This window comes from Colobus angolensis, unplaced genomic scaffold (assembly GCF_000951035.1).
Source record: "Colobus angolensis palliatus isolate OR3802 unplaced genomic scaffold, Cang.pa_1.0 Scaffold6, whole genome shotgun sequence".
Classification (NCBI taxonomy): domain Eukaryota; kingdom Metazoa; phylum Chordata; class Mammalia; order Primates; family Cercopithecidae; genus Colobus; species Colobus angolensis.
In genome coordinates, this window is record NW_012119598.1 from 22534156 (window position 1) to 22556448 (window position 22293).

Below are 22293 nucleotides of genomic sequence, written 5' to 3' on the forward strand. Positions count from 1 at the left end.
AAAAAAAAAAAAAAATCAGTTGAGGACTGTGCTATGCAACTTTATAAACCACATGCTTGAGAGCTTCACAAAGTTTCCCTAAACTTGGAGCATCCTACTCATCCCCTTTCACTCAGGAATTTTTCATTAGAGGCTTGAGACATGTGAGTTAATAGGGTTCATGATCCTCATTCTGTTTTTCCTCTAAGCAGGTCTCCTAAGAGTATTAATTTGCGCATTCTATTTCAATAGAGACTTTAACACAAAAAAAGGTCAAATTATTACCCACATAATTTTTGTCACTTATTAGAGAAGTCTCAGTTGTCAAGTCCCTTTTCACCTGAGAAGTTCATGTGAGATGATTTCCAACTTCTTTGCAGTGATCCGTGCTGATATTCAACATTCTGGAAATTCTGCATGCAAATCTCAACCTGTAGGTGAACGTTACCTTTTAACCTTCAACTCCCACTTCAATAAAGACAAGTTTCAACCTTTTTGGTAACAGACATTAGTTAAATTCTAACAGTCTAATTTTTTTATTGTTTGTTTTTTTATCAGCCATACAACATCCCCAAATGGTTTACTTTTCTAACAAAAATGATTTCTTTCTTGGCTGCTTTTTTTTCCCTCTCTCTCTCTCTCTTTTCTATGTTGCTCAGGCTGGTCATGAACTCCTGGCCTCAAGTGATTCCCCTGCCTTCCAAAGTGCCGGGATTACAGGCATGAGCCACCACACCCAGCCTTAAAAAAGAAATTTTTGAAATGGAAATATTCCGTACTGTCATGGGCTTCTATTTGAGGGCAAGAATCCGAAGGTCTTTCCAGAGGGTCTCCTGCAGTTTGCTGGACTGCAGCCAGTCACTATGGAGGAAGAATAGGGTGGGAGGACTCAGGATATCCCCACAGGGGCCTTTTTCCCACCCAGTGGAGCTGACAATCCTATGTCAAACTGTGGGTCCTGCAAAATTCTACATAAAACCCTGATTAGAGGCCTAGAGAATAAATCCACTGATTTACAAGAGGCTCTCCCTGACCTCATAGGCTGATTCCGAGGGGGCCCAGAGATGTCATTCACATTTAAAGGAAAAACACAACTTGAGTCTTGCAGCTTGAGTCTCAGGATGGACTGCACTTATTCAAGTGCCCTCTTGTTCCTTCTCATCACAGTCTCCTCAGATGCCAGGTGTGGGCCTCCAGCCATTTGGTCCAATACTTGCAAGAGTGATCATCTGTATCCTCTTAGTGGTGCCTTCTGCGCCACTGGGGTCTGAAGTTGGAAGGGTGATATTGAGGCAGAACCCCAGAGCAGCTTGTCGACTTTGTTTCCACTGGCTTCTCCTCGTGTTTTGGTTGACCTGGTCAACATGACTCCTCCCAGCATTCAGGACTCCATATAGAGCACCACTCAAAACTTGTACATCTTCAGGGGACTTTCATTGCAGGTGATTTTCTACTGAGGGAGAAGGTAGAAGAAGTGTTCAGATGCTCTAAAAATTCAAGTTCCCCAAATGCAAAGGATCTTGCCACATCATGACTTCTTCCTAATGAGCCTCTCTTTGCAGGGGAAAGAATAGTTCCGATTTGAATGGCAAAATCTCTCCCTTCCAAGAAGGAAGGCTCCTCAAATGAGATCATTTTACTTCTCTGCTTGACACCTTCTTATCCTTTCACATCTTAGTAAAAGCCAGTGATTAAAATGGTGCTGTCTCTACATAATAGGGTCTTTCAGCATCTCTCAGGCCTCATGCCTCCTCCTTTCTGACCCCATTCCAGCCTCAGTGACCTCCTCATGGTCCCTCCAGCATGGTCCGCACGTCCCTGCCTTTGGTCTTTGCATGTGCTCTGCCCTCTGCCTGAAATACTGTTCTGTACATCTCTGCAGAGCTCTTTCCATGACCTCTTCTAGTCTTCACTCAAATACCACCCTTCCAAGTGACACCTTCCCTGACCGTCCCGTCTAAAATTACACATATAACTCCCATCCTCCCATAACACTCTTCCCATCCTCCTTCTGTGCTTTAGATTTATTCTTAGAACTCATAACTGTCCAAAGTGCTATCGTTCAAGCAAAATAAACAGGAGACCATTCGCTGGAGGCTATCTTTGTACTTTGTGTTCCTACGTAACAACCGCCCCACCCCCAACTAACTTAGTATATAAACAAGCTGAAACATAAGTGAACAGTATATATATATATATATATATATATATATATATATATATATATATATATATATAGTAACAAATAGCCAAGTTTCAGCCAGTCACAAGCAACCAGCTCATCACACCATGCCAAAATAAGGCAAACACCTAGCTGTAGCCAACCAGGTGATTGCTCTACTCTGCTTCTGAGTTCAGCTCCTGTTGCTGGGCAGCGCTGTCTGAACTTCTGGTTCTGAGGGCTGCCCAACTTAGGAATCCTCCTTTGCTCAAATAAACTCTTAAATTTATTTGAGAGACAAACTCTAAGAGTTCTTCTTTAACACTATGTAGTTTGAAAGTGTATCTCATTATCTGTTGGCTTTTTTTTCTTTTTTGAGATGGAGTCTCACTCTGTTGCCCAGGCTGGAGTACAGCGGCACGATATCGGCTCACTACAACCTCTGCCTCCCAGGTTCAAGCAATTCTCCTGCCTCAGCCTCCCAAGTAGCTGAGATTACAGGTGCCCGCCACCACGCTCAGCTAATTTTTGTATTTTTAGTAGAGACGAGGTTTCACCATGTTGGCCAGGCTGGTCTCGAACTCCTGACCTCAGGTGATCCACCCGCCTCAGCCTCCCAAAGTGCTGTGATTACAGGCATGAGCCACTGCACCCAGCTTATCTGTTGGCCTTTAAAAATGAAAGCACCACAAGGGCAGGGATTGACATCCTATTTGTTCATTCCTGTATCTGCAGCACTTAGAATGGTGTGTGGCTGGCATATAGTGGGTGCTCAATGAACATGGGTTGAACAATGAATGCGTGAACAAAGAATAGTTAGGACCATTTATGGCCTGTGTGTGTGTGTGTGTGTGTGTGTGTGTGTGTGTGTGATGGAGTCTCGCTCTGTTGCCCAGGCTGGAGCACAGTGGCACAATCTCAGCTCACTGCAACCTCTGCCTCCCAGGTTCAAGTAATTCTCCCACCTCAGCCTCCCGAGTAGCTGGGACTACAGTTGCCACCACCACGCCCAGCTGATTTTTGTATTTTTAGTAGAGACAGGTTTTCACCGTGTTGCCCCATCTGGTCTCAAACTTTTTGACCTCCAGCGATCTGCCTGCCTTGGCCTCCCAAAGTGCTGGGATTCTAGGAATGAGCTATCACGCCTGGCCTATGGCCATTCTTGACTATCCTCAGCCAAGGGCACCCAGCTCATGCTTCCCCAAAGGCCACATGGTTTTCACAGCACCCTGCAGAAGATCAGAGGTGCTGCCCAGACTCTGGTTGTGCTCCTGAGAAACGGAGTTTTCTGCATCCTCTTATCATTGGCCACTGACCTGGCTGAAATGCAGTCTGTGTTCCTTGGTTTTTTGTATGCATAAACTGAATGTTTGAAGCCTCACCTTCCTTTGGATACAGATGAAATCATATTTAATGAAATATAAATCATTAAACCCCCTCCACCCCGCATAATTGCAGGAACTCTAGGCATCCCCCCGCCCCAGTTGATTTCTGTTCATGTTCTTCCCTGCCAAACTCCCTAGGGCCCTTGTCAGTGCCCCTTGAGAAAGGTCCCCACTATGCCTAGCCCCTGAACCACTGGGAGTCTCCTCTGCCCAGCACCAGAGCTCCTTCATGGGCTCTAGAGGCGCGAGGGGAGGAAAGCAGCCAGCTGCTTCTGCTAGTGATACGCCTGCGGGGCTGGGAAATGCTGTGTGGAGAAAGGCGGGGTCTCTGGCTAGGGCTCCATCCTCAGGCCTATACCCACGGACCTATGTGAGAACAGGCATTTCTGTTTTGCCGCCCAAATATTGCATTTTCCAACACCACCCTGGCCCGCCACACCCCCCATTCTGTGCCTGTAAAAACCCCGAAACCCTAGAGGGCACAAACACAAGCAGCTGGACGTTAAGAGGAACACACCAGCAGAGGAAGACACTGGCAGAAGATCACACTGACAGACACCAGCAGATGCCCGCATGTCATCTACGGCGGACGACGCAAAGTTCAGCCCAGGGCAGTCAGAGGAGAGCCCGGCCGCTGTGCGGCGCAACTCCAAGGGAAAACCACCTTCTCACTCCACACCCCTTCTGGCTCCCCCATCCATCTGCAGAGAGCTACTTCCACCGCTCAGTAAAACCTTGCTCTCAGCCCGGCGCGGTGGCTCACGCCTGTAATCCCAGCACTTTGGGAGGCCGAGGCGGGCGCATCACAAGATCAAGAAATCGAGACCATCCTAGCCAACATGGCGAAACCCCGTCTCTACTAAAAATACACAAATTAGCTGGTCGTGGTGACGCATGCCTCTAGACCCAGCTACTCAGGAGGCTGAGGCAGGAGAATCGCTTGAACATGGGAGGCGAAGGTCGCAGTGAGCCGAGATCCCACCACTGCACTCCAGCCTGGACGACAGAGCGAGACACTCCCTCTCAAAAACAAACAAAAACCTTGCACTCATTCTCCAAGCTCACGTGTGATCTGATTTTTCTGGTACACCAAGGCAAGAACCCAGGGATACAGAAATCCCTCTTTCCTTGCTATAAGGCAGAAGGTGTAATTGAGCTGATTAACACAGCCACCTACAGACGGCAAATGTAAAAGAGCACCCTGTAACACACGCCCACTGGAGCTTCCAGAGCTGTAAACATTCACCCCTAGACACTGCCATGGGGTCAGAGCCCACGCTCCCCACGACCTGCCTGTCTGCCTGCTCCCCTGGGGGTTTTGAGCAGCCGAGCACCTGAGCCACAGCCCCATCACAAGCCCCAAGATGGGGACAAGGGAACTTTTCTCGTTTCACTTGGACTCACAAAGTCTTTAGGTGACCACAAGTGCTTTTGGGTCTGGGCCCGCACTTTCCAATTACACAGTTTATAGGCAAACCCTCAGGCTAGTGGGAGAGTAGAGAACTTGCATTCTCTTATTGCTCCCCTCTTCCCCTTCTCCTTCCAGGTGTCATGCAAAATAATACCCTTTGACTCCTGCACCCAACACAGATATTTCTGGAGTTGTCACCCATGTGCCAGAAGTTCCTAGTCTCGGACCTTATAGGACATCTTGCAATTCATTCTCATTCTATTTAGAGGATCCCTTAGAGTGCTAGTCCATTCTTGGTTTCTGGCTCCTAAGTTCACTCATCGTTTATCAGGAGGTAATTCTTATTCACCCCTTACTAACTCCTTGGGAGAGTAAGAATTGCCTTCTGGGAATACAACACCAATTCTCTCAGAGCTTTCTGGGAAAATCTGCTATAGACTTCTGTGTATAAACCCACTTCTTTCTTTCTTTATACATAAGCTCACTGATGGAGCATAAACCAGCACACCCCTGCTGGATTTAAGGTCACTTCCCTCTTGGAAAATCAATATTTTTCTTGTATATCACAAATTAAGAATTTCCTGGTAGAGAAAAACATTATCCTAAAGTCATCCTTGTTTACTCTTTTTTTTTTTTTTTTTTTTTGAGATGGAGTTTCACTCTGTTGCCTAGGCTCGAGTGCAGTGGTGCGATCTCGGCTCACTACAACCTCTGCCTCCTGGGTTCAAGCAATTCTCCTGCCTCAGCTTCCAAAGCAGCTGGGACTACAGGTGTGCACCACCACACCCAGCAAACTTTTGTCTTTTTTTAGTAGAGACGGGGTTTCACTATATATTGGCCAGGCTGGTCTCAAACTCCTGACTTCAGGTGATCTGCCCACCTTGGCCTCCCAACGTGCTGGGATTATAGGCATGAGCCACCACACCCCACCCTGCTTTACTCTTAAGATTCCAAATTATGACCTTTCCATATTCCTTCCATCCACTTTAGTCCCCTCCCCACACCCTCATAAACCCTCCATTTGTGACACTCTCGGATTGGAAAAATATGAATGTTAACAAGATAATGCCCCGCCTTCCAAAGCAAATGTGTTGTGTTCAGCATCCTTTAATGATTTGATTGTAGCTTGAAGATGCCTATTAGATGTAAGCAATAGAAGTAGGAGATACTGTTGTGGGAAGTGACCAATGTTTGGTGCCCACCTTAGAATCACGAGACACTAGTTCCTGTTCTAATTCCTGAGCAGTGAGCTATATACAGCTGTCCGTAAGGGTAAGAGGTCTTGAGGCCGCTCCTCCCTGCAAGCTGCTTCACTGTGCACCTGCATGCTGAGCCTCCTGGTCCTTTGCACATTGCTTTGCACACTTATCCTGCCTTGCCGTAGCTTTGGGACAAACAAGTTTGCTGAAGCTTCCACAGGGTGCTTCTCTTTGAAAATGGCTCAAAGCTGAAAAAACATTAAGGATCAACTGTTCTCAGAGGAAGAAAAGAAAAATATGCAGAGTTTGTCACTGCCAGGAAAAGTGTTCCTAAACTTTCACCCAGAATTATATACTGTGCTTTCGTAAAGGCTGTTTCTAAACAGCTCCGGCTGGTTCTCACACAGTAACAAGACAGCCTGTCATTGAGACTGCAGACCCGTTCTAAACCCCTTCTCCAGGAACCTGCAGGCTGCAGGCCAGTTCTAGTTAAAGCCCTTTGCTAGGTAGCGGCCTGGTCTGCTGCTTCCAGGTTCAATTCAAAGTCCACAACTTTTAGAAATAAATGTTTCTTGTGTAAAGATTTGGTGTCATAAGGTTGCTGCTTCCAGAATCTGTTTTTAATGAAAATGTGAACTGCTTCTATTATCAAATGTCTTTAAAGCCTTATGACCTGAAACAAAGTATCACAAAGGTTTGAATGTTATAAACCAAAACACAGAAAATGGGCATACTTCAGCATTTTAACACATGAAAATGTCAATCTGTAGTTAAGGCTCAAATTTTCAATAGCTTCAGTGGCTGACACAGATTCTACTTGGAATCGCTGCTGATTTATTCATCCTGGAATAAATGCAATGCCATTATATCTTGGTGACAACAGAAACAAGCTTTGGCCAGGTCTGTGCATAGTTTAGGGATGGAGAAAATAAGTTTTGAAAGGCAATGGGCATTGCTGATTATAGATTTTTATTAGGAACAGATGTGGGGCTCTGGTTTTTAGTGGTAGACAAACTGTTATTGAAACAAGTCAGCTGACTAAAAACCATAGTATCTTCTTTTTTAGGAAAGAAAAATATTAACAAACTTAATTCATAATCTTGTTTGCTTGTTTTGTTTTTTGTTTGAGATGGGGTTTCGTTCTTGTCGCCCAGGCTGGAGTGCAATGGCGCGATCTCGGCTCACCACAAACTCCGCCTCCTGGGTTCAAGCCATTCTCCTGCCTCAGCCTCCTGGGTAGCTGGGATTACAGGCACCCGCCACCATGCCTAGCAAATTTTTGTGTTTTTAGTAGAGACGGGTTTCACCATGTTGGCCAGGCTGGTCTCGAACTCCTGACTTCAGGTGATCCACCAGCCTCGGCCTCCCAAAGTGCTGGAATTAGAAGCATAAGCCACCATGCATGGCCCATAATCTTTGTCTTTAAGAGATCACCCAATAAGCAAAAAAATCTCAGAAAAAAATTCTGAGATATTTGTTAATGTATATGTGGAATAGTGCATAAACAGCACTATTTTTGTTAACATATCTCCAGGCAAAAGCGGAGTTTTAGGAAGTAATTATAACAACTTCTTTTTACCACCGCACTTAAGCTTCAGATCTCTCCACTTTACATTTGTTTATGGCTGTCCCCTTTAAACAGTTTTCTCCTCTTAGGGTGTATTGATTCTAATGCCAAGTTATACATCGTGTGATCATTTTGTGTATTCCAGGGCTGTCATTTTTCTTTCTTCAAGGAAAGCGTAAACATTTTGGGTCACTTGCTGCCCTGTTTTGGGATGGGTCAGCTAAAGGGGAGATTTTAGACATTGTGGATCATTTCCATCTCTCTCTGACACCCACCTTTGTTTCCAGCCATTTACTGAGATCCCTCCATTTAAGGATACTCCTTGGAAATTTCAAATGACACTTCTAATCATAGACCATTGGCCACAACTTATTCACATGCCCACACCTAGCTTCAAAGGAGGCTGGGAATTGGAGTTATTCCAATCCAGAATGGTGCTCATATCAAGCAGCCACGTGGCCAGTTAAAGAATCAGGGCTTCACTTTCTAGAAGAAGGGAAAATGGGCAGTGGGAACAATTGGTGGTCTGTACCACAGGCTTGTACCAAATTACTCTCCTATCAACAGAATACGGCAGCTCCTTCTCCTCCATGTTTTCATTTAAATTTGATGTTGTCAGACACTTTGATTTTTGTCAATCTGATGGACACTCATTCATTTTTTTTCCTAAAAAGGTATATATCCATACCCTGCTTTCATTCCCTTTGCCTCACAGATAATCATTCTAATATATTTTAATATATCTTTGTGAATATTGTGCATACTGCATATTTTTTGGTATGTATCCACTGTTTAATTATTTCATAACGTGATTGATTCTATATCTTTTTTCAATAAGCACTGTGTTTTTAGCTTCCATCCATGTTGCTATTTGTGCATCTACACTTCTGCGGCCGATCACTGCCTAACACTCTGTGTCATTCACCCATGCATTTTACTCTCCCAGTGATGGATGCTCAGGTTGCCTCACTCCCTGACATCCCTTATACCTTACAGCAGACCCGTGTGATAAGTCTTATCATTCCAATTGTACAAATGAGAAAACTGAGGTTCGGAGGGGTTAAAGAATTTGCCCCAGGTTCCATTGTTAGGAAGAGGGAAAGAGAGCCAGAAGAAGTCCCCTCGTTAGTTGTCGAAGAGGTGATGTGTCTCTGGTATGAGATCAGAAGTTCTGGGTAAGCTCCTCTGTTCTGCGCGTCTTCTCCATTCGACTCCAATGATGCCTCCAAGTTAAAAGCAGAAATTATTTTCTTTGACTGAATGATTCCTCTCTGATCAGAATCCAAATAGATTGTAAGCCTCATTGCGTATTTATGCCTTGTGGTTAAACAAGTTTTCAGCCCTTTTCTGGGGGTGTATAGCTCTTGAGGGTTTAGAGGGCAGTGTATCGTTTAGGACAGCATTCCACTGTGAGTGTATGAAAACCCAAGTAACAGTGGCTTCAACAAGTGGCTATTCAGTTATGCAAGTGGTTCTCAAAGCGTGGTCTCCAACCAGTGGCAGCAGCATCCTCTGGAAATTTGTTAGGAATACAAGGCTCAGGACCCCATCTCAGACCTTCAGAATCAGACACTCTCAGGAAGGGTCCATGAATCTGTGGTTTTATGAGACCCCTAGGTGGTTCATGTGCCCACTCCAGTTTGAGAGCTACAGGGTTATCCTCCATAGCAAAAGATCTGGGGTTAGGCAGTCAGGGCTGGCACCATAGTACCAGCAATGCCAATGAGCATCCAGGCTCTTTCTGCTCCCCTGCTTTGCCATCTTGAGCATATGGCTTTCATCTCTGGAAGCAACATGTATTTTATTTTATTTTATGTTATGTTATTTGTTTGTTTGTTTGTTTTAAGAAGGAGTCTCACTGTGTCACCCAGGCTGGCAGGCAGTGGCCTGATCTCAGCTCACTGCAACCTCTGTCTCCTGGGTTCAAGTGATTCTCCTGCCTCAGCCTCCCGAGTAGCTGCGATTGCAGGAGCATACCACCATGCCTGGCTAATTTTTGCATTTTTAGTAGAGATGGGGTTTTACCATGTTAGCCAGGCTGGTCTCGAACCCCCTACCCTCAGGTGATCCGCCCACCTCAGCCTCCCAAAGTGCTGGGATTACAGGCGTGAGCCACCATGGTCAGCTGGAAGATGTATTTTAGATACCTCATCTGCATTCCAGCTAGAAAAAAAAGGAAAATCCAGGGTGGTGCCTATATCGAGAAATCTTTCCCAGAATCCTCTGCTTATGTCTCCCTGAGAGTAAAAGTCACATAGCCATGCACAGAGTCTGGATAGGTGAGGATGTGTTAACTGTGCACATTGTCATTGTTCTCTTGCCCCCAGACTGGGACTCTGTTAGTGGGAAGAACCGGGGGATTGTTGCCACATGTAAGCAAATCAGCAGGTTCTACTATTTGTTCTTAAAAGCAGAGACGGGAGAAGTCACATTAGAGCAATATGTAGTCAAGAATGGCTTTAACCTGCTTCATAATTTTTCTGGAGGTTGGCCTTAGTATGAAGATAGGAGATCTGGACTCTTTTCCAGCCTGTACACTTGAAGGAGATTGCTGTTCCACCTGCATGAACAGCAGTTGTTTGGATTTGTGGCCAGCAGTTTTCTTTTGTCCTTGGAGATCAAGAGAACTTCCGTAATTCACGGCCACTAAATCTGTAACACTAGCCTCAGCACTGAGACTAGATTCTGTCTTGCAAAAACCACAGAAGTGATTAGCAGAGGGACAGAAACAGATTAAGAAGGGCTTGTTATGCTCAGTTTGTTTACACGAGCTCTCCACCCACCGCCCAGGAGAAGGGATCATCTTTTATTTTTGCCTCTTGGCCTTGAGCCTGTTTTTTTGTTTTTTCTCTGAGTATCTCTGCCTGTTGACTTACTCTCCAACTCAGGGCTTTGTTTTTGTCTTTCACTTATTTTCTAGGTATACTTGGGAATAGGCCTCTGAATGGAAAGATAATATTTTTGTCTTAGTCCCCCAAGGACTGTCTTGTGAAAAAGAATAACCAGCCCTGCCCTGTCTTAAGCATTGCAAAGTGCAGGGAGCTGGTTGCCCAGTAGCCTGTGGGCATGCTTGGGCCCTCCAGCCTTCCCTTGAAGGGGCGGGGCCCCTGCAGCTAACAGAAGACCTTTCATGTTTCCTTGCTCCTAGGAGTGGGTTGTGCCCATCAACACTACAGGTGGGTCCTAGGCAAGTGCCAAACAAGCAGCTGCACAGCCAGGGACTTTGAGCTGTTTGCAGCTCCCCTCTCTTTGTGCCCCTGCCAACTCACACACACCTGGGATTTCACCAGCTGCCTGCCCACTGAGCCCCCTTCCTACCATGTGACCTAATCCTCATTACACCTGCTCCTCTGCAGGGCAGCCAGCCCGTCCCCACCTTTCCTAAATGAGGCCTGGGGAGGTTTGAACAAGAACTATGCTATTCATGCCTGAAACAGCCAACTCCCACCAGTTTCATGGCAAATTACGAGGGATTGAGGTTTACTGTGAAGAAAGGCTAGACCTGATGATTAATCAGCCTGGTCATATGGGGATCAAATTAAATTGGACCTGAGGCCTCAGCTCCAAAATGGAATCAAATTTTCTCTCTTGGCAGGATACGTGCATTGGACTGAGACTACAAACACAGCCTGTCCATCTTCCTTCTTTGCATACAGATATTGGTTTGTAATTTTAAAACACAGCAAAGAGATGAGACAAATACTACAGTTTAAAGTGAATGCAGGGCTTCTATTCAATTCAGCAAAGATTTATTTTGTCCTTTTCCCTAAAAAGTTTCTCAGTTAGGTGTTAGGGGTAAGAAGGCTGCATAATACCAGATCTGCTTCTTCAGGGAGGTCAAAATCCAGTAAAGAAGATAGACATGCTATTAATATAAATTTGACTATTAAGCACAAGAACATAAACAAAGCTATAGAAACCATTAATTGTTGTTGGGGATTAGCAATAACTTTACAGAGAAGGTAACACGTGAGCAGTTTTGAAAGATGTGTGGCAGCTTTGTGCTCTGTCTTTGGGCAGACACTGTGAAGTGTCCTGCAGTTGCGATATTTTCTTTAATGGTGTCTGACATTGTTTTGCACCATTACTGCCTCTCATATTCTGTGCATGAGTATAGTCCAAGGCTAAAAGCAGTAATCACCTTTGGAAACTGCCAACAAACATGAATAACTCTTCTGGGGCCAACTTTTCTCAAGGAAGTAATAAAAGTACTCTTGTGGCTAATGGCAGTAAGCATGAAAGTCTCTTTCTGGCTCTCTCACTGCCTTGTGACTTTGGACATGAAATACAATGCATCAGTCGGTTGCCTTTACAAATGTGAGCTCTTTGTGATGGCGTTAATCAACCAGCAAATGAGTTGTAAGCACTTACCTATGTGCTTGGTGCAATTCATTGTCACTTTTCTGAGTCACAGAAGTGCAGAAAAGGTGAAAAATGGGATAGAAAGGATACCAGTTGTAATGTATAAGCAGCAACTTTGTAATTTTAAAACAGAGTATCAGTTTCAGAAATAACTGGAGTGGCCACTAAAGTATTTATGCAGCTTGAGAATTTTAGAATTCTAGTAACTTTTAGTCCTTGCCTCACCTTCTTCAGTAGAGATCACCTACTGCGGTAGTCCAGGAGCCTTCAGTGCTGTTTGTCGATATGTCCAGTTCTGTTTTTGGAAACACAAGGGATTACATTTCGTCAGCTCCCTGAGTTTAGGCCCAGCCATATGTTTTGCTTTTACCAGTGAAATGTGAGTGGAAATGGCATTTCATATCTGAGTCAAAGCACCTAATTGCAGTGCTCAGTTACACAACCCTCTCTTCTGCCTCAGCATCATGGAAGCCTTTTTTGATAAAGAAGTGCTTTGCTGAACCATCCTAAGGAGGAGAGCTTCCTTAAAAAGTCACGTGGGGCTGTCTTTGCTTAACTAAAAAATGGTAATAACAGTGAATTTTTTTGTTTGTTTCTTGGAAAGCCACTGAGATTTAGGGGCTGCTTTTTACTGCAGTATAACCTAGCTTGTCCTTATGAATGCAACAACTGAATAACCATTATTAACTATATTAACATGTAAGAAAATGGAGTAATTCAGAACACACCCACCTTAGGTAGACTGACACACAGAAGTCATCTCGAGTTATTTCTGTGCATAGGAAGGCCCTTTATACACAAACCTGCAGCACTAATTCAAATTACCTTTTTTTTTTTTTTTTTTTTTGAGATAGACTCTCACTCTGTAGACCAGGCTGGAGTATGGTAGCACAATCTCGGCTCACTACAATGTCTGCCTCCTGAGTTCAAGCGATTCTCCTGCCTCAGCCTTTTGAGTAGCTGGGATTACAGGCACCTGCCATGACACCTACTTAATTTTTGTATTTTTAGTAGAGACTGGGTTTCACCATGTTGGCCAGGCTGTTCTCGAACCCCTGACCCCAAGTGATTCACCTGCCTTGGCCTACCAAAGTGCTGAGATTACAGGTATGAGCCACCGCACCCGGCCTCTCATTTTAATTCTCATATCAACACTATATGATAGGTAATACTACCCACATTTCACAGGTAAGATTCACAGAGTTCAACTAACTTGCCCAAGATCACACGTAATTGGCCAGTGTAATGGCAAATCCTAGGTTCTCTCCCTTAAAGTTGCCGCCTCCCAGGACTGATATGGATGGTTCCCTCCTGGTTCTATTAGTCTGTACATATTCACATGAAGCCAAACCCCACATGCGCCAGGTATTTCGCTTCCCATTCTTCCTATGTTCTCTAACCTCAGTCTCACTTGAATTCTGTCTGAATCAAGTGTCTGATCGACATTTCCCTTCAGTGTCAAGGAAACCAAATGGAAGAACGTGGATGGAATGGGGAAAATCCACCCCAATTTCTGGAGAAAACAAACCACATAATTGGTCAACAAGTGTGATCGTTATGTGAAGCACAGGCAAAATTTTTATGTCGCACATACATTTAACAACAACAAAACAGAATTTCAAAAGCTCTCTGGTCTTCTAGAAAAGATGGGCCAAGCGCATTGGCTCACAGTTCATGCCTGTAATCCCAGCACTTTGGGAGGCCGAGGTGGGCAGATCACCTGAGGTCAGGAGTTTGAGACCAGCCTGACCAACATGGTGAAACCCCGTCTCTACTAAAAATACAAAAATTAGCCAGGTGTGGTGGCACATGCCTAATCCCAGCTACTCAGGAGGCTGAGGCAGGAGAATCACTTGAACCTGGGAGGTGGAGGTTGCAGTGAGCCGAGATCACACCACTGCACTCCAGCCAGACAACAGAGCAAGACTCCGTCAAAAAAAGAGAGAGAGAGAGAAAAGAAAAAGAAAAGAAAGGAAAAGAAAATAAAAGATGGTTGTAACCCACCCAGGGCAAGTGTTTATCAGTATTAACTTTCATGGTCTTCAATAAAATTTTCACTATTTCATGCCATAATTTGTTTTGGGGAAACTCCCAAGTTTCCCCATATTTGCATTTGGTCTTGCAGTCTAACATCAAGGTTATTAAATGCAGGACAGAGGGACGCTCTTTCAGGGTTGGGACCCCGGCAATCTTATTAATTGATAGATCTCAGTGCCTTGTTTAATGCCAGGCAGTAAGCCCTTAGAGACATTTGTTAAACAAATACATAAAGTTAAAGAACTCCTGACCACTGACATAGAGTACAAAATAAACACATAAATAAGAATGTGGTTTTACCAAAATGAAAGGAAGACTCACTTTAGCCAATCACATGAATGATTGTCCCTTAAGATCCGGGTTATGCAACCATAAGTAAGTTACATACACGTCTTGTTAAAGTCTAAACTGAAAAATGAAAAATGATTTCTTCCTGCACATTTAAGCTGAAAACCTCCTTAGGGGTTTCTGTTTTATGCATACTAATTTAATATTAATAAGAATTATATTGCTACGCCTAATATATGACTTTGGTGAGGGAAGAAATGTACATTGGGGCTTTTGGACATCTTTGGGGATCTGCTAGCATCTGGACTCGGCTTTCACAAGTGTAAACAAAAGCTCAGTTGAATGAGCAATGGACATGCCTTGCTGAGTTGCTGATTAGCAAAAGGCTATTTGAGGAAACCCACATTCTTCTTTGAAGTGTAATTCACCTGGCTCAATAGCACATGGGACAAAGGAAATTTTTGAAGTGACCATTGCTATTAAACAGTTCTGGCCGGGTGTGGTGGCTCACATCTGTTATCCCAGCACTTTGGGAGACCGAGGTGGGTGGATCACTTGAGACCAGGAGTTCGATACCAGCTTGGTCAACGTGGTGAAATTTCCTCTCTCCTAAAAATACAAAAATTAGCTGGGCATGATGGCGCACACCTGTGGTTGCAGCTACCCGGGAGGCTGAGGTAGGAGAATTGCTTGAACTCGGGAGGTGAAGGTTGCAGTGAGCCAAGATCAGAGCACTGCACTCCAGCCTGGGCAACAGAGTGAAACCCTGTCTCAAAAAAATAGAATAAAATAAACAGTTCCTAATTCCAATTTATGTGTCATCATTCCACAGTGAAGGTAAGAGATAAGTCACCAGAGAGATTTTATAAAGTCTCTCTCTCTAAACACACACCCACCCCAATAAGGTAGATATATGAAGGCATAAAATATATCATGCATATACAGATGTATAGCACGGTTCTACAAATCTACAATTTGCTATGAACTTGTCTGCTGTCCTTTTAACTATTAAGCCAATTCTGGATCCCAAGTCAATTTCCTTTCCTTCCTGTCGTTGGTTGTTTCAAGGAAAAATTTAAACAAATGCTTTGTCCACTAAAACTGTGTCCGGAATTGGTGGGTTCTGGGTCTCGCTGACTTCAAGAAAGAAGCCATGGACCCTAACGGTGATTGTTACAGTTCTTAAAGATGGTGCGTCTAGAGTCTGCTCCTTCAGATGTGTTTGGACTTTCTTGCTTCTGGGGCATTCATGGTCTCACTGGCTTCAGTAGTGAAGCTACAGACCTTCAAGGTGAGTGCTACAGCTCATAAAAGCAGCATGGACCCAAAGAACGAGCAGCAACAAGATTTATTACAAAGATCTTTTTTAATTAAAGAAAAAAAAAAAGGCCCACACACTGGAAGGTCACCTGACCTCGTTGTTGCTGGCTTGGTGGGGCAGCCAGCTTTTATTGCCTGATCTGGCCCCACCCATTTCCTGCTGATTGGTCCACTTTACAGAGAGCTGATTGGTCCACCTTACAGAGAGCTGACTGGTCCATTTCAACAGAGTGCTGATTGGTGCGTTTACAATCCCTGAGCTAGACACAAGAGTGCTAGACAGAAAAGTTCTCCAAGTCCCCACTAGGTTAGCTAGATACAGAGTACTGATTGGTGTATTTACAAACCCTGAGCTAGACACAGAGTGCTGATTGGTGCGTTTACAATCTCTTAGCTAGACATAAAGGTTCTCCAAGTCCTCACTATACTCAGGAGCCCAGCTGGCTTCACGTAGTGGATGTGGCACTGGCACTGCAGGCAGAGCTGCCAGCCAGTCCCAAGTGCGCCTGCACTCATCCCTTGGGCGGTGGATGGAACTGGGTGCCATGGAGCAGGGGCAGCGGTCAGGGAGGCTCGGGCGGCTCGGGAGCCCACCACGGAGGTGGGTGTTCTGAGATGGCGGGCTGCAGGTCCTGAGCCCTGCCCCTCTGGGAGGTGACTGAGGCCCAGCAAGAATTCGAGCGTGGTGCATGCGGGCCGGCAGTGCTGGGGTACCTGGCGCAACCTCTGCAGCTGCTGGCCCTAGTGCTAAACCCCTCACTGCCCTGGGCCGGCTACGCCAGCCGGCCGCTCTGAGTGAGGGCACCCCTACCGAGCCTGCGCCTGCGCCCGCCCGTACCCACGCCCACCGGAACTCGTGCTGGCCTGAGAGCACCACGCGCAGCCCGGGTTCCCGCCCGCGCCTCTCCCTCCACACCTCCCCACAAGCAGAGGGAGCCGGCTCCGGCCTCTTCCAACCCAGAGACGGGCTCCCACAGTGCAGTGGCGGGCTGAAGGGCTCCTCAAGCACCGCCAGAGTGGACGCGGAGGCCGAGGAGGCGCTGAGAGTGAGGGCTGCTAGCATATTGTCACCTCTTAGAATCACATGGAGGGATTATGGTGGAGGTCATGCATAGGTAACCAGGTTGTGAGCTCTTTGCAGTCACCCAGGCTGTTGTGCAGCGGCATGATCATAGCTTACTACAGCCTCGGACTCTTGGCATCAAGCAATCTTACTGCCTCAGCCTCCCAAAGTGCTGGGATTATAGGCCTGAGCCACTGTACCCGGCCATGACTCATTTTTTAAAAATCTTTTTCGTACCTTGTCTTGCTCTAACTAGATGTCTTGTAAGTGTCTGTCAAGTAGGCTAAGTAAATACTTGTATCCGGTAACAAAGCTGAGATTATACTTGTACAAACTCTACAACCAATGTTTTGCTGTCAGCTTTTTGATAATGGGAAAATGTTGGTTTTTCTTTTAGGATTTATTGGGTTTGGTTTCAGACTCATTATAAACAATGCTTCATCTTTAACTTTCAAAGTAATGAGCTACAGTACAAAGCACTTTTCTGAACCGTTTAAGGATACGTTGGCGACCCGATATCCCATCACCCAGAATACTTTAGTGTAGATTTTTCCTACTATGAAGGAACATTCTCCTATTAGACCACAATGCAACCATCCAAGTCAGGACATTGACATTGACAGTGTTACCCTCGAATCCTCAGAGCCTATTCACGCTTCTCCAGTTGTCTTAATAACGTGCCCTATAGCAAAAGGATGCAGTCGAGAATTACACAATGCATTTAGCGAACACGGCTTCGCTTCTCTTTTGTTAGAAACTGTTCCTCAACCTTTTCTTGGCTTCCATGAGCCTGGCACACTTTTCAAGTGTACCAGAGGCTGACTTGATAGAATGCCTCTCCAATGTGCCCCCTTACAGGTGGTGTTCAGTTCAACTGCTTAAGATAATGTGTGCCAGGCTTCCCCACTGCCAACGTACTTTTTTTCCCTTTCTTTTCTTTTCTTTCTTTCTTTTTTCTTTTTCTTTTTTTTTTAGAAACAGAGTCTTGCCTGCCACCCAGGCTGGGGTGCAGTGGTGCCATCATAGCTCACTGCAGCCTTGAACTCCTGGGCTCAAGTGGTCCCACCTAAGCCTCCCACACAACTGGGACTACATGTGTGCACCATCAGGCTAGGCTAATTTTTAAATTTTTTGAAGATATAGTGTTTCACCATGTTGCTCAGGCTGGTCTCAAACTCCTGGACTCAAGCAATCTGCCTGCCTCGGCTTCCCAAAGTGTTAGGATTACAGGTGTGAGCCACCACATGCAGCCCACTTGATCATTTGGAGAGATGTGCTTTCATCAAGCAGAAGTCTGAAATGCTCATTACAGTAAATTTGAAGCTAGAAGGTACCTTAAAGATAATCTAATTCAATGATTTTATTTAGGAACTATTCATTTCTGGGAATAATTTTGCTTATTCTAAATAAAGATATGTTGAGTCTTATTTTAAAAAAATTTTTTGTTGGCCAGGCACAGTGGCTCACACCTGTAATCCCAACACCTTGGGAGGCTGAGGTGGGAAGACTGCTTGAGTTCAGGAGTTTGAGACCGGCCTGGGCAACATAGTGGGGCCCCATCTCTACAACAATTTAAGAAATTAGCTGGGCATTTTGACCAGGAGGTCGAGGCTGCAGTGAGCCGTGATCATGCCATTGCACCCCAGCCTGGGTGACAGAGTGAGATCCTGTCTCAAAAACACACACACACACCCCACAAAACTTCTGTGGTTATAAAGAAGTTTCTGGAGTCAGAGACTCTGTCTCAAAAAAAAGAATGGAGCAGACTTAGGAATGGGAGCCTGAGAGGAAGCTGACTACGGATAAATGGAGAAAAGCAACAAAGCAACCAATCCCTTCATGAGCCTGATTTGATTGGGGCTAAGAGGAATTTGTAAACGTACAGTGAGAGAACATAGCCTGCCTTGGGAAGTTGAATGGATTTATGTCTCTCCAGCTACGTGAAATCTTTAGGTGACGTACTTCAGATGTGATCGAGGTCAACTGCAAATAATAGAAAACCAGCAGATAGTGGCCTAAAGGAGTAAGGGTAGATTTTTCTTAGAAGGTTGGAGGTTACTGGTTGCTGGCAGTGGTTCAGTAGCTGAAAGATGAAGGCCAATGTATCTGATTCCCTTGGCCTTTCTCTCATGATTCCAAGATGTTGCCGTAGCTTCAGGTGCCACATCTGCATTTGAGACAGGAGGAAAGGAAGAGCAGCATTGCCAGACATATTGGTCCTGTTTCATCAGGAAAACAAAAGGCTTATTCAGAGCCCTTCCTCGCTACCCCTCCCAGTAGGTAGTCATCCACTGAACGTCAGTCTGAGGTCTCACATCATCACTTCCTGCTACAGTGGAGCCTGGGAAAGTGAGGACTTCACTTTCCCAGTTTCTATAGTAGAAGCAGGAATGATAAAAGCAATTAGGAATGGATGTTGGGCCCATCAGTCTATTTGTCTGCTACAAGCAGACGGATCAGTTATTTTTCATATCTCATTTGGAAGACAAGAGAAATTTCAGTTGGACACAAGAAAAAAATTCTTAACCCTGAGGTCAGCCTACTATGGCAGACAGTGTAGACAGTGATGCTTCTATCTTTGAAGAATTTCCAGTTGTGAAAGATCCGTTATTATGAGTTTTAGAAGATTTAAACATTCAGTTTCCTGAATCCTGAAGACTGACCAGATGATTTCATTAGATCTATAATCATTGGATTCACTACTTCAAAGCGATATGTTCCCGATCTCTCAAAGCACCGTAAAATACCAAAAAATACAAGATGGCCATGCCTCTATCCTTCAGCCCCTCCCGCTCTATCCACTTCATTGGAAAACTTCCAAAGGCACTTTGGTTTAGTGGTTCTAAGCGTAATGCTGTTTCTCTTATTCAAAATTGGTTTCAAGTATGTCATGAAAAAATAAAGTACTCGAAAAATGAGGTTTAAGTAAAACATCAGGAAATCAAGATTTGTTTAGTTTATTGAAATGCATTTGGATAAAGCCAAACATTGATCAATTACTTGAATATGATGGGAGCATTTTACAGGAGAGTCACAAAACTTCCCTAGCCATAATATCATAAAAGGTTGTGTGTTCTGCTTTTTTTTTTTTTAAGTAAATACCCTTGCAAATCACTTGGCAAACCTGTTGAGAGCCCATGGTTTCTTTCTGCTTCACCTCGGTTTTGGCTACACCAGGTTCCCTAATGGCAACAGCTAACCTTTTCCAGACAATCCTTCATGCCTCAGGGGAGGAAACACAATGTTGCATTGTGAACTCACACGAAGTTTGCAAATGTGGTGCAATTTTGGTGTACTAGTGGCCTGAACTTTACAAATCCACCAAAGAGTCCAGCCAGCCTGGACTTGTTAGCCAGAAAGCATGAGAAAGACTTTTCTTCACCACATTTAAAGAAGATCTAAGAGAGACTTTCTTACCTTTTAGACTTTTTAGCAACTAGAATGAGAACTGAGATTGGTTTCACAATAGCCAGACAAATGATCTCTTTCATACATACTTTTTTTTTTTTTTGAGACGGAGTCTCGGGGTTTCACCCTGTTGGCCAGGCTGATCTCAAACTCCTGACCTCGTGATCCGCCCGCCTCGGCCTCCCAAAGTGCTGGGATTACAGGTGTGATCCACTGTGCCTGGCCCTCACACGTATTTATTTTTATTACATTCCCATAGTCGCTTAGGGAACTCTATTAGCATCTATTGCCTCTGTAGAGTTTTGATAAGTAAAAGCTCTTGTTTTCACCATGCACCAGGCTCTATGTGAAGTGCACCATAAGTGATCCCTAATTCATTTCATCCATTCAACAGATTTTTATTTTTTATTTATTTATTTATTTTTTTAAGGCAGGGTCTCCCTGTGTCACCCAGGCTGGAGTGTAGTGGTGTAATCATAGCTCACTGTAACTGTAAACTCTTGGGTTGAAGCGATCCTCCCATCTCAGCCTCCTGAGTAGCTGAAACTACAGGTACCTGTCACCAAGCCCAGCTATTTTTCTTTTAAATTTTTTAGAGATGGGCTCTTCCTAGGTTCCCTAGGCTGGTCTCAAACACCTGGCCTCAAGCAAGTCTTCTTCCTTGGCCTCCCAAAGTATTGGGATGACAGGTGTGAGACACCACACCCAGTTCCATTCAACAGATTTTTACTGAGCATCTACTTATGAGCTGGTGTTCTGTGTTGAAAATATGTGCTATTGCTAACCCTCACAACATTACAAGGGATTTGTGATTAGCTACATTTTTTAAATTTTTTAAATGAAGCTCCAGGGAGAATAAACAACTTCTCCAGGGCACACAGCGAGTCTGTGGCAAAGCTGGGAGCTGACTGTCGGCTCTGTTCAACTCCATATTCCATGCGCCTTACCCAGTGTCTCACTGCTGGCTTCTTCCCGTCAACCGACTTTATCACAAAGGCCCAGCATTTTACGACTACAATTCACGAACTTTTTTTTTTCTTTTGAGACAGAGTCTCACTCTGTCGCCCAGGCTGGAGTGCAGAGCCTCGATCTCAGCTTACTGCAACCTCTGCCTCCCAGGTTGAAGCAACTGTCTTGTCTCAGCCTCCCAAGTAGCTGGGATTACAGGCATGCATCACCATGCCTGGCTAATTTTTTTTTTTTTTTTTTTGAGATAGACTCTCACTCTGTAGACCAGGCTGGAGTATGGTAGCACAATCTCGGCTCACTACAATGTCTGCCTCCTGAGTTCAAGCGATTCTCCTGCCTCAGCCTTTTGAGTAGCTGGGATTACAGGCACCTGCCATGACACCTACTTAATTTTTGTATTTTTAGTAGAGACTGGGTTTCACCATGTTGGCCAGGCTGTTCTCGAACCCCTGACCCCAAGTGATTCACCTGCCTTGGCCTACCAAAGTGCTGAGATTACAGGTATGAGCCACCGCACCCGGCCTCTCATTTTAATTCTCATATCAACACTATATGATAGGTAATACTACCCACATTTCACAGGTAAGATTCACAGAGTTCAACTAACTTGCCCAAGATCACACGTAATTGGCCAGTGTAATGGCAAATCCTAGGTTCTCTCCCTTAAAGTTGCCGCCTCCCAGGACTGATATGGATGGTTCCCTCCTGGTTCTATTAGTCTGTACATATTCACATGAAGCCAAACCCCACATGCGCCAGGTATTTCGCTTCCCATTCTTCCTATGTTCTCTAACCTCAGTCTCACTTGAATTCTGTCTGAATCAAGTGTCTGATCGACATTTCCCTTCAGTGTCAAGGAAACCAAATGGAAGAACATGGATGGAATGGGGAAAATCCACCCCAATTTCTGGAGAAAACAAACCACATAATTGGTCAACAAGTGTGATCGTTATGTGAAGCACAGGCAAAATTTTTATGTCGCACATACATTTAACAACAACAACAAAACAGAATTTCAAAAGCTCTCTGGTCTTCTAGAAAAGATGGGCCAAGCGCATTGGCTCACGCCTATAATCTCAACACTTTGGGAGGCCGAGACAGGCGGATCACGAGCTCAGGAGATCGAGACCAGCCTGGCCAACAT